This window comes from Grammomys surdaster, unplaced genomic scaffold (assembly GCF_004785775.1).
Source record: "Grammomys surdaster isolate TR1022 unplaced genomic scaffold, NIH_TR_1.0 961, whole genome shotgun sequence".
NCBI classification, from domain to species: domain Eukaryota; kingdom Metazoa; phylum Chordata; class Mammalia; order Rodentia; family Muridae; genus Grammomys; species Grammomys surdaster.
The window spans coordinates 1-10,865 of record NW_021605380.1 but is presented as its reverse complement, the minus strand read 5'-3'; the positions used below and the strand labels follow the sequence as shown (position 1 = coordinate 10,865).

Sequence of the window (10,865 nt, the reverse complement as noted above, 5' to 3'; positions counted from 1 at the left end):
TGAGAAATAACTCATATACAAATATTGAAGGGAGATTCTCACAGGGTTATATTCTCCATATATGGCCTGGTTAAGTATAAACATGGAGTTGTGGAGATTTTTTGTGTGTGGCATATCTGGTATTCTCAGGATACAGCAGGCAGGAGGTTAGCTTATGCTACTGTCACCTCAAAAGACATTAACTGAGAATTTACCTAGAGTTTAGTAGCTTTGATCCTTAGGCCAGAAGGTGGATCAAGTTTGGAACTGTCATGTGTTGTTAAAATGTAGAGCCCGAGAATTCTGAAGTGTCAGCTGAGTACACAATTTTCCTGATGTCAATCTTCCAGTAGGTTAACACTCAAGAGGTTCTGAAAGTACAAAAGCTGGACCTCTGCCTGCTGTGGTTGCTCTCCTTGTTCCCAATGTATTTGAGTCACAACCTTCAGCTAAAATCTATCCCAGGAGGTATGATTTGGAGATCTCTAAGGGGGATGAGAGAATCTGGGCAGTCCACAATGCAGTTAAGTGCTGCCAGATAAGGTCCCCCCGCACACACACACACACACGAAAAAACTCTTCACTGGAAACGCAGCTCATGCAAACATCAGACACTTTTCCAGTACAGACTCAGTAACAACACAAAATAAGGTGGATGAAATATTACACCCAAATATTAATGAGAAAAAGAAAATAAATGAGTATAACCCCAATGTCCAGTAGCTCTGAGCTATCATCAAGAGACCAAACCCACAATTTCATAGGAGGGAAAAAAGAGCTGAGGTAAACATCATGGAGTCCATACAGTACACAAAAGATTCTCTCTACAGTGTATAGGACCATTACTGTGGTGTGTGGTCGTTTGTGTGGTTGAGGCAGGAGTTTGAAGGAGAGTTGCAGCCATGCCAGATTAAGCAAAGGTTATTCTTTCAAAGACTTCTGAGTGACGGGGAATCTTGTAGGAAGGAGGTTATGTTGGCATATGACCTATACTGCATAACTGAGGTAGGAGAGTGGGGCATATATGACTTAATGACATGAGTCTCTCTTTCTTTGTACAAGAGTGCACAAGTTTGGTCGGAGTACTTCCTCCCAGCCCCATGCTCCTAGAAATAAGACTGAGACTCAAAATACTTTGACCATATAGCTAGGGTCAACTCTGAGCAGATCATAACTTAGATAACCCAATTATTTTAACCTGCATTCTGCCACATGGCTGGTCACCTGTGCTTGGGTATTATGATGTAATAAATGTGGGAAAACGTTTCAGTGGAAGTGAGTCCTCAGTAAGCATCATAGAATCCACACTGGTGAAAAGCCCTATGAATGCATTCAGTGTGGAAACATGTTTGGTACATATCATCCCTCACTGTACACGAGTTGATTCATTCTGGGGAGAAACCTTATGAATGTAATGTGTGTAGAAAAACCTTTTCACAGAAATCAAACCTAAGCAGGCATCAGAGAACTCACCGACATGGGGAGCTGTGATAGGAATGGTTATGGGTGTGGTCCCGTGTCCTGCCTCTCCTCTGGAGGTGGACGGCAGCGAGTGCACTGGCTTGGGGAAGACAAAGCGAAGTCAGAGACAGGGGTCTGCAGTCTAGGTTTCTCTTGGGGTGTCAGACACTGCTGCATGCCAGCCTGGAAGGGTGAAAACTGTGCAGGAGGGGAAGGAACATGGTCCTGTTTGGAGCAAGTGCTGAGAGTCAGAGGAGCAGGAGAAGAGAGAGGTCTTCTTCTGGAGCTTTAGTGTTATGACTCCTTTAGGTGAAGGCCTTTAATGAAGAGGCTCTCTGAGACTGATCTTAGCTTGTTTGTGTTGCTTTATTAGAGGTCGATGTGAACACATGGGCTTTATTCTGGGTGAATGAGGAATGATGTAATTTTGGGGAAGGGTATGAGAATATCCAGAAAGGGAAGGTCATTGGCTGAAGGCTAAGGCTATTGAGATGCCTCATTAGCATGGAGAGGCATTCCAGGCTCCAGGCCCTGTGCTATGTGGCTGACTTCCTATGGTCACATTAGTTAAGGCCATGATTATGTGCTCCAGAGTGGGGCATAGAGGCAGGGACGGAGCAGCCCTACTCCTGCCATTTCAGATCTCTGAGCTTCCCAGGGCTTGAGCATCAAACCACTTCACCAGTCTCATGCCCATCTGGTGGCACAGTCACCTGCCCAACATCCTCAAGGGCATTTAAGCCTCATAATACATCAAGAACTTCAAGCAAGAATCCACTTCAGGGGCTGGAGAGATGGCTCAGCGGTTAAGAGCACTGACTGGTCTTCCAGAGGTCCTGAGTTCAATTCCCAGCAACCAAAAGGTGGCTCACAAAAGAGGCTATCTAGATACAGGGTGTATATACACTGTATATACAGTGTGTAAGTGTTCTTTGTATAAAACAAATAATGTCAATTTACAAGAGAGAACGCACACGGGGTTGAGAAAGTTTAGGAATGTGTTGAATGACTATGAAGGAAGTTTCTCTAGTTCCTGTACTTGAGAACTTATAAAACCACTCACACAGGAATGAATCATGTAATAACTGAGGAAAAAGGTCCCCCTAGAGGTCAAAACTTGGAGTGCATCTAAGTATTGAGATGGAGGGAATATTTAGATTAGGAGGAATGTAAAGAATATAAAAGCTTCACCCGTGTTTTTATTCAGTATATCTGAGAGAACTCATACTGCAGAGAAACTTGGATGCCATGGATGTGGAAAATACTTTCATAATTTAGAAAAATCTATGAGGTAATTAAAGTTGAAAATAATTTTGGCCTCATTCATGCCTTAATATACATGACAAAGTCCACAATGGGAAAACACTCTTCAAGAAATATAATCATTAAAAAACTGGAAGTCACTCCTTGTTAAATACAAGATCACCCTGTGAAGAAAGTCTCTGGAAATGGAGTCACTGGGGAAATGTTCCAGTAGAAGTTTGACCTCAGTATGCATAAGAGAACTTACTCAGAAAAGAGAACTTACTCAGCAGAGTCTAGAGGAAGTCTTATGATGTGGATGAACCTCATTCGAAACCTTTCAACCCCAAATGTATCCTGTCTAAAGTAATGCAGGCCCCGGAGAGGGAGCAGAGATTGAGGGAATGGCCAACCAATAACCAAGCCAACATGAGACCTGTCCCATGGGCAAGCACCAATCCCTAACACTATTAATGACACTGTTATGCTTGCAGACTGGAACAAGTTGTCCTCTGAGAGGCTCGACCCAGCAGCTGACTCAGATACAGACAGTGGATGGAGCTCGGGAACTTTGGTAGAAAAATAGGAAGGATTGTGGGGGCCGAAGGGGATAGGAAATCCACAGGAAGACCAACAGAGTCAACTAACCTGGACCCTTGGGGCCCTCAGAGTCTGAACCACCAACCAAAGAACATACATGGGCTGGACCTAGGCTTCCCCACATATATGTAGCAGATGGGCAGCTTGGTCTCCATGTGGGTCTCAAACAACTGGAATGGGGCTTTCCCAAATGCTGTTACCTGTATTCGGGCTATGTTCTACTAGCTGGGCTGCCTTGTCTAGTTTCAGTGGGAGAGGAAGTGCCTAGCTGTACAGAGACTTCAATTGCCAGGGTGTGGGGGGGATACCCAGGGAGCCCGCACCCAGTCAGAGGAGAAGGGGATAGGAAAATGGGGGAAGGATTACAGGTGGGGGTAACCAGGAGGGGGGCAGTGAGCAGCAAGTAAAGTGAAGAATTAAAAAAAAAATTAAAAAACAAAACTGAAGAAACCAATTGCACAAAAGGTACACAAAGAAATAATCCTGAGTGGCAGAGTAATTACCCAGGGATGCACCTGTCCCACCTGCAACTGTTTTCAGTCCCCTGTCCCAGCAATGTTTTCCTGTCATCCCTATAACTGATCCCTCCTGTCCCCTTCCCCAACCCCCCAAGCCCAGTTCCCTCTCTCCAAACACTCCTATGTCTATTTTAATTCCTCTTCTCAGTGAAATTCAATTATTCCTCCGTGGGCCCTTGCAGAAGCCAGCTGTCACGCAACGTGGGAACCACGACTGGAGGAGTGAGGGTGATTATAGGAAAGGCAGAAAGAAGATGCCAAAGACAGGTATGTGAGGGCTGTTGGTGAATACCATGCCAGCAGCAAGTGTATTTTCTCAGTGTCTTTAAAAGGCAAGCAACACAAAGCATGACCAATTCCAGGAAGATAAACAGTGACCACAAATTCTTATGTGGCAAGTTTAGGGTACACAGTATCTGTTTGACTAAGGCTGTTTCCTTCTGGCTAGGACAGTCTCTCAGGATGTATGCATAAGCAGAGAAACTTGTCAGGGCATGATGCATGTCTTAATTAAAAACAAAGACAGATGTTGGCAGACTCATTCGTGATTAATCACAAGCAAACTTGACTCCAGAAGTGTTCCCCACAGGCCTCCTTGTTACTTAGCTTCATTATGTCTGTGGATTCTAGAACAGTTATTCTGTACTTTGAGGCTAATACCCACTTATCAGTGAGTACATACCGTGTTTGTCTTTCTGGGTCTGGGTTCTCTCACTCAGGATGATCTTTTCTACATCCATCCATCCATTTGCCTGAGAATGTAATGATGTCCTTGTTTTTAATATCTGAGTAATATTCCATTATGTAAATGTACCACATTCTCTTTATCCATTCTTCGGTTGACAGACATCTGGGTTGTGTCCAGCTTCTGGCTATTATGAGTAAAGCTACTGAAAACTTAGTTGAGCAATTGTCATTATGGTATGCTTGAGCATCTTTTGGATGTATACCCAGGAGTGGTATACCTGGGTCTTGAGATAGGTCTATTCCCAGCTTTAAATGACTTACAAAGAGGTTGCACAAGTTTGCACTCCCATCAGCAATGGAGGAGTGTTGCCCTCGTTCCACATCTTTGCCAGGATGAACAGCAGATTTTTTTTCTCAGCCATTTTGCCGAGTGTAAAATCTGAGTCATTTTGATTTGTCCTTACCTGATAACTAAGGATGCTAAACATTTCTTTAAAGGCTTCTCAGCCATTTAAGATTCATCTGTTGAGAATTCTCTGTTTGGGTCCATTTTTAAATTTAATTTTATTTTTTTAAATTATTCACTTTGCATCCCACTCACTACTCCCCTCCCAGTCACCCCATCCCAAATCCTTCCTCCTCCACCACTTCTCCTTGGAGCAGGTGGTGGGTCCCTCGGGGTATCCCCTTACCCTGGCACAAGGCTCTGAGTGGCTAGGGGCTTCCTCTCCCACTGAGGTCCCTCTTCTATCCTTCCTTCCCTTTAAAAAAGCCCTCTTTTTTCTCTATCATTATCTTTACTGGTTTTCTGTGTATATCGAGGCATGCCATGTTATACACATGGAGGTCAGAGGACTTGTTTTTCTCCTTTACAGTGTGGTTCTTGGGGACTCCACTCGGTCAGGCTTGACAGCAAGGCACTTTACCGGTTCATCTCTTTATTTTGGAGCAGGTGCTCAGCTTATCCAGTCTGGGCTTCAGTTTGCTGTTTCTTTTTAAGATTTTGTCTTTCTGTGTGTCTGTGCAACTGTGCACTGTGTGAGTGCATTTGCCCACAGAAGTCAGAAGTGTGGGATCCCCCTGGGAGTTGGAGTTACACGTAGTTGTGACCTGCCTGACTACAGATAGAACTGCTGAGACTTGAAATCGGGTCCTCCAAAACAGTCATACACTCTCTAAAGCAGAGTCATCTGTCCAGCCCCAGACCTTCAGTTTGTGATAAGCCTTTAGGAACACTGTCTGTCACTGTGCCCAATGGTAAGTGGCAGCTTTCTAGTTCAGACGAGTGGTTTCATATCTGCAAGTCTTACAGTTAGGTCTGATTCTTTTAGAGTTTTTAATTATCCAACTTGAGAGACAGGGATCTGCTTCCTTCAGTGATTGAGTCCCCAAACACAGCCTTTCTATTTGTACTTTTATATTTATTGTGTGTGCACATGCATACATGCCACGCTGTGAATATGGAGATCTGAGGGCAACTTGGGTTGGGGAGCAGGTTCTCAGGATCCAATTCATGTCCTCAGGTTTGGTGGCAAATGTCTTCACCCACTGAGCCATCGTGCTGGACCTGGAGTGTACAGTCTCAATGTAAAGATTGTCAAATCACTCATTTAAAACTATTTCTTAAGGAGAAGGTTACTTTCGCCAGTGGTTCCTGTCTCAGTCAGGGTTTCCATCGCTGTTATAAAACACCATGACCAAAAGGCACTTGGGGAGAAAAAAGGTTTATTTCAGCTTACAGTGCTGAGCCCACACTCCATCGCTCAGGAAAGTCAGGGCAGAACTCAAGGCAGGAGCTGAAGCAGAAGCCGTGGAGCAATGGTGTCTTCTGGCTTGCTCGGTTTTCTTTTTTCCTAAGAAAGGGTTTCTCTGTGTAGCCCTGGTTGTCCTCAGCTCACAGAGATCTGCCTGCCACCAGCACGCAGCTCAGCTTGTTTTCTTATAGTACTCAGGCTCACCTTCCCAGGGGTGATGCTGACTCAGTGAGCTGAACCCTCTGAGAGCAATTATTAATCAAGAAAAAGCCCTAGACTTGCCTGTAGACCAATCCTATAGAGCCATTTTCTCAATTAAGATTCCTTCTTCCAAGCTGGGAGTGGAGGCAATCATCTTTTAACTCGAGCCCTCTGGAGTCAGAGGCAGGGTGATCTGGGGTTCAAGGCCAACCTGGCCTACTAAGTTCCAGGACAGTCAGAGTTGCCTAGTGAGACCCTGTCTCAAAAAAAAAAAAACCCAAATAAAAGAGTGCTCTATCTGCAGGTCCACATACATGCAAGAAGAGGGCATCTGATAACATTATAGATGGTTATGAGCCTCTATGTGGTTGCTGTGAATTGAACTCAGGACCTCTAAGAACAGCCAGTGCTATTAACTGCTGTGCCATCTCTGGGATACTGGGGTTGGGGATGGGGTGGAAGCTCTACCCTCTCAGATGAGGAGTGGTGCTGGGGGGAAGAGACTGTGTGAGGGGGGAACTGGGAATGCCAGGATTAAAGGTGTGCACTGTCAGCACCCAGGTTCTTTGAACTGCTGAGCCATCTCTCCAGCCCGTGATCCCCGCCCCCAGCTTGTTTTTTTAAGACTTGAAACTCTATTGAGCTCTCAGGTAAGTTCCTTAACAAGGCAGAGGTCTCGGAGGATAACTAGTATTAGCCCTTTATTAACAAAGAACTATTCAGTCAGAATCTGTAAATTAGGAGGTTTAGTCTTTCATCCTTAGTGAAAAATATCATACAGTGTGTATTAAAAGGTTTGAGTTAGTAGACTTAATGAAAACTAATTTTAATTTCCACTAAAACAATGTCTTGTTTGGACTGGTCTCTTGTTCAGGTCAATGATGGGGATGGCTCAGTGGTTAAGTGTGCTTACCGCTTTCAGGACCCAAGTTCAGGACCCAGCTCTCTCACAGCAGCAGCACTCCAGCGTCAGATCCCATACCCCCTTCTGGTCCAAAAGGGCAATTGCACTCACACACATACCACCCCAACCCCTATCCTATAAAAACATTCCTCCTTCAAGGCACAATGAACACATTAACTCATCACATTTTCTTACTGAAAATAGAATTTATAAAAGTACCTGTTTACAATTAGAAGCCTACTGGAGAGATGGCTCAGAGGTAAGAGCACTGATGGCTCTTCCAGAGGTCCTGAGTTCAATTCCCAGCAACCACATGGAGGCTCACAACCATCTGTAATGGGATCTGATGCCCTCTTCTGGTGTGTCTGAAGACAGCAACAGTGTATTCATATACATACAATTAGAAGCCCTCTGCTCAGAAATTGTAATGTCCTTATTAGCATCCAACCTTAGGTTGTATCCCATTTTTTCCATCCCACTAATACCAAGTTCCCAATTTAATCACAAACATATCTGAAACCATACTATGCTTTATTCATGCAGAGTCCCTTAAGCCTAACTGTATGTTCCCTAAAGTTGAACTGGTTTGGACTCAATCTGTTTAATCCACTGATCGAAAGAAATCTCTTGCTGGCTGGTGACCACTGCCCTTAATCTACAGTCGGGAGGCAGGATTGTCAGAAATTCCTCAGGCCAGCTTGGTCTATGTACAGTGAGGCCCTCTTCAAAATAAACTTTTCACTTCTGTTTTCTATTTCTATAAGGTTGCTTTTGGTTTTCTTTGGCATCCTGTACCTGTATTTATAAAGAGAATAAAAGTTGTATATCTCTGGACTCCTTGGCAGACTAGTACTCTTTAATATACAAAGTACATAATAATTTGGACTATATCAAGTAAATATTAAAAGACCGATTAGAAGGCAAGGAAATAAGCAGAAGACACTGCAAAAAGAGTCAGAGGCTTAAAAACAAACCATGTCACAGCACTGCCTTGCTTGTAACTGTTTTACAAGCTTGAATGAAAGGTGAACAAACCTTAAACTCTTCCTAGACAACCCTCCTGACCGCTTTCTCTGTGTAGCCCTGTCTTGAAACCTGCTCTGTAGACTGGCCTTGGAACTCAGATCCACCTGCCTCTGCTGAGGCTAAAGGTGTGTGCCACACCAGCTTTGTTTTGAAACCATTACAGCATCTGACCCTGTTCTGGGTCTATGAGATTTATCAATTAATGAACCTTTGACTATACTCATGTGATCTTCCTGCTTTCGACTCATGAGTTGTATCTCCATTTTTCAGTTTACGTAGAAATTCAGTTACTCTTGAATAGCCAATGAATCAAGGATGAAATCAAAAGGGAAACTAATATTTCTCCACATATATAAAAAGGAGACACAACAAATAACATGTGATACAGAAAAAGCAGTACTAGAGTCTGCAGGACACAACATGCACATAGAAACACAAAGCCAAAAAATAAAGCAGAGTATCAAATGAACATCTTTTTAACATCCTAAAGAAATAGGAATCAGGAAACGTGCATGGAACCAAAAGACTGTGACTGTCAGTGTTAAAATAAGGCAGAGACTACCTGACTAGGCGTGCTTCAACTGCACCCAGACACGGTACAGAGAACCCATACACAACTGCAGATTCACAGCCAACTCATTTTTTCAAAGGTAGAAACGTTTCCTGTGAAGAAACTAAGACCATCTCATCAATGATACCAAGAAAACTTAACATCTACAGGAGAAAGAAAAAACCAAACTAGATTCCTCCCACTAATTATGAAAACTGTAGAAAAAATGGCTAAGCATTAAGACTTTGAATTAGTGATAAATTAGGCAGAGGGCAGAGCTGTGGTGACACATGCTTTTAATCCCAGCATTTGGGATGAGGGAGATCTCTGAGTTCAAGGGCAGCCTGGTCTATAGAGTTCTTGGACAGCCATGGATAAACATGGAACTCCTGTCTTGAAAAACAAAACAAAAATAAGAAAAAAGAAAAAGAATTAGATGAAGTGTTAAAACACACACAAAAAAGCAAAAAAAAAAAAAGTGTTAAAATACTTTTAGTACAAACTTTGGGCAAGGGCACTCTGAACTAGTGTAAGAATTCCAAACCACAAAGCATCAGTAGAGCAGAAAAATTTATCCACAACCAGGAACAATGACAGGACATTGTAAAGGCTGGCAACAAACTGAAGACAGGCAGTTTAATAGCAGAATATTCTAAGGCATGGTGAGTTTTTCTTTAATCTACAAACTGAGGCCAGCCATCTCTATAGTTGAATTCTAGGACAATTTTGAGATACTGTCTCAAAACACATAAGCAAGGTCAACACTTGCCAATTACCACAAAGGAAAAACGCCAAGTATGCACCAGTAAGAATTTAAAAAGTAAAGCCTACTTAGTCTCAGCATTTGAGAAGCAGAGGCAAGTGGATTCAAGATAAACTCGGCTGGAGCACCTGGCTTGGCATGACCGGGCAGCTGGGAGTGGCCATTGGTGGTGGCAGGAAGCAGGCGGGGGCTGAGGGGAAGACTGATTCCTGCAAGGGGGCCCATATTGGTCACACTCGTGTGAGACACCATTGCCGTAGCTCTACCTGCTACTTCCACTCTGAGCTTTACACTTGAAGTCCAATGCCAGTGTCTAGCGGCTCCAAGACTTCCTAATGTCTGCCTTCACCTTGGGGAGATAAGACGGGTGGCAGTCAGGTGTGCCCTTAACCCTTCGCCACGTTTCCCTGCCACCATCCCTGGATTAAATGATAGGAGACTACTGGAGAAGCCCAAGGTTAATCTGAGCCCAATCCTCTGAATACAGAAAGGGACACGGCCAGAATCCAAAAGCTCAAATGGCCCAAAGATGGCTGAGCCCTCAGACTGTAGACCAGTCTGGCCTTGAACTCAGAAATCCACCCACCTTTGCCTCCCAAATGCTGGGATTAAAGGCATGCACCACCACTGCCCGGCAAATAGAGGATTTCTTAATTCTTAATGATGATCCTGTAAGAATTCCTAAAATGATATCAGTGCTTATTACGCTCTTTTATACTGGGACTACTATTAGGGCCTTCTCTCTCTGCCCTCCCCTCCTTCTCTCTCTCTCTCTCTTAAAATTTATTTAATGTATGTGAGTACACCAATGAAATACCAGAAGACGGCATTGGATCCCATTACAGATGGTTGTGAGCCACCATGTGGTTGCTGCTGGGAATTGAACTCAGAACCTCTGGAAGAGCAGTCAGTGCTCTCAAGTGCTGAGCCACCTCTCCAGCCACTATTAGGTCTTCTCTTATATCAAAACTGCAATGAGAATTCTGCCAGTCTTTAGTGTCATGAGTTAATTGCTTCAGAGAGAGCAAGCAGGCACCTACTACTCAGAGCACATTCCAAGAGGTTGTAAAACCATTAGCCAAAGGTCATAAAAAGGGAACTACCATTTACTATAGGCACTAGGACAGAAGATAAAATATTGACTGGGTTTATCTATACAAAGCTTCACTAATAACTTACT

General features: G+C 43.7%; 1 long non-coding RNA gene across 5 annotated transcripts; it reads right to left on the bottom strand.

Annotated features, from left to right (window-relative positions):
- Positions 1 to 5,887: 5,887 nt before the first annotated feature.
- LOC114634540 lies at positions 5,888 to 10,518 on the bottom strand. Of its 5 annotated transcripts, none has more exons than XR_003713353.1 (4): positions 10,272 to 10,518; positions 9,952 to 10,034; positions 7,566 to 9,046; positions 5,888 to 6,698 (listed from the first exon to the last, which is right to left on the bottom strand). It is a non-coding gene; the product is annotated as an uncharacterized LOC114634540 (long non-coding RNA). The 5 variants fall into 5 exon arrangements; XR_003713354.1 differs by having other exon boundaries at positions 7,566 to 9,035; XR_003713355.1 differs by lacking the exon at positions 10,272 to 10,518 and having other exon boundaries at positions 7,566 to 7,711; positions 8,935 to 9,046; positions 9,952 to 10,262.
- Between the last annotated feature and the right edge of the window lie 347 nt (positions 10,519 to 10,865).